Genomic DNA, 1,156 nt, shown 5'->3' on the forward strand with positions numbered 1-1,156 from the left:
GGGCAGGGCAGGGCAGGGCAGGGCAGGGCCGCGCGGCGGACCTCGGGGGGAGGCCAGGCTCGCACCCACAGGAAAGCCGGGTGAACGCGGCCCTCTGGGACGGGAGCCCCCGCGGGGCCGCATGCACCTGAGCTCCGGCTTCTCCCTCCCGCGCCCGCGCCTGCGCCGCACTCCCGCTTTGGCCCCAGACGCCGGGCCAGTGCCCGGGGCTGCGCGCACCTGCGCCCCTGCCCTTGGCCCCTGCGCGCCGACTCTCTTGCGGCCTTTGACTTGTGGGACGATTGTTCCCAGACCTGGGGCTGTTTCCCCGGTCATCAGCGACCTACTTTGCCTGGGGGCCGCCGAGCTCTGCCGAAAGGAGCCCTAGATGCAAGTTGCGGTGGGAGAGCTGGGGGTTGTTTGGGGTTTGGGGGGTTTTTTTTTGGTTTTTTGGAAGGATTGAACCTAGATTTCTCGAGCGAACAATTCCTTACACGCCTTTATCAGTGCGCTGCTGTGCAGTAGAATTAATCTGCTCCGCATTAGCGTCACTAAAGAACCGTGCGCCCGCGCTCCGGTACAGTTGCACTGGTTACTGCGTTCATTAAAACAACAAAATGTCTGCTTTGGCCTCCTGCACCCCTAGGAATGGAACCGAGGGAGAGGGTCCATTCAGCACAAATCGGATTTCTTTGAGGCCCTCCCTGCCTTGTTTCTTGTTTCGTATTTTAAAATTCTCTTAACATCACCGGGGCCAAGATTTGCTCCTTCTGCCCCCGCTGCTCCCCTCGCGCTGATTAATACTGAGCCCCTCGATGAGAATCACTGCATTTCCCAGCTGGGGGGAGAGGGGATAATAATACTGGGGGTCTTTTCTGGTCTTGAATGACTACAACAGAACTCTCTTTACTAGAGCAAAACGGCGCAGTGAATTCGGCTCGGCCAGCCGGTGTAAACGGGGGCCGTTTGCTGCGTGCTCTGATCTGGGAGGCTCTTGGAAGTGTGCGCCTGCCTGCAAGCCTCTTGCTGGCTGTCCGCTGCTGGGAACCGCGCTATGGGTTTAAATACGCGCAGCGCTTCTCTGCACAGCGAAGTGACTTCGGAAATGCTCTCTGATGGCTGGAGCATCAGAAACGCAGCATCAGCCCGAGGGCAACGACTGTTTAAAAAAAAAAAA

The 1,156-nt window shown here is 58.7% G+C and overlaps 1 protein-coding gene across 4 annotated transcripts in view; it reads right to left on the reverse strand.

Annotated features, from left to right (window-relative positions):
* WT1 (Wilms tumor 1) overlaps positions 1-1,156 on the reverse strand; it is a 65,879-nt gene that overhangs the window by 62,988 nt on the left and 1,735 nt on the right. The window lies entirely within an intron of this gene.

This window comes from Gavialis gangeticus, unplaced genomic scaffold (genome assembly GCF_001723915.1).
Source record: "Gavialis gangeticus isolate Ggan-Ray unplaced genomic scaffold, GavGan_comp1, whole genome shotgun sequence".
NCBI lineage: Eukaryota > Metazoa > Chordata > Crocodylia > Gavialidae > Gavialis > Gavialis gangeticus.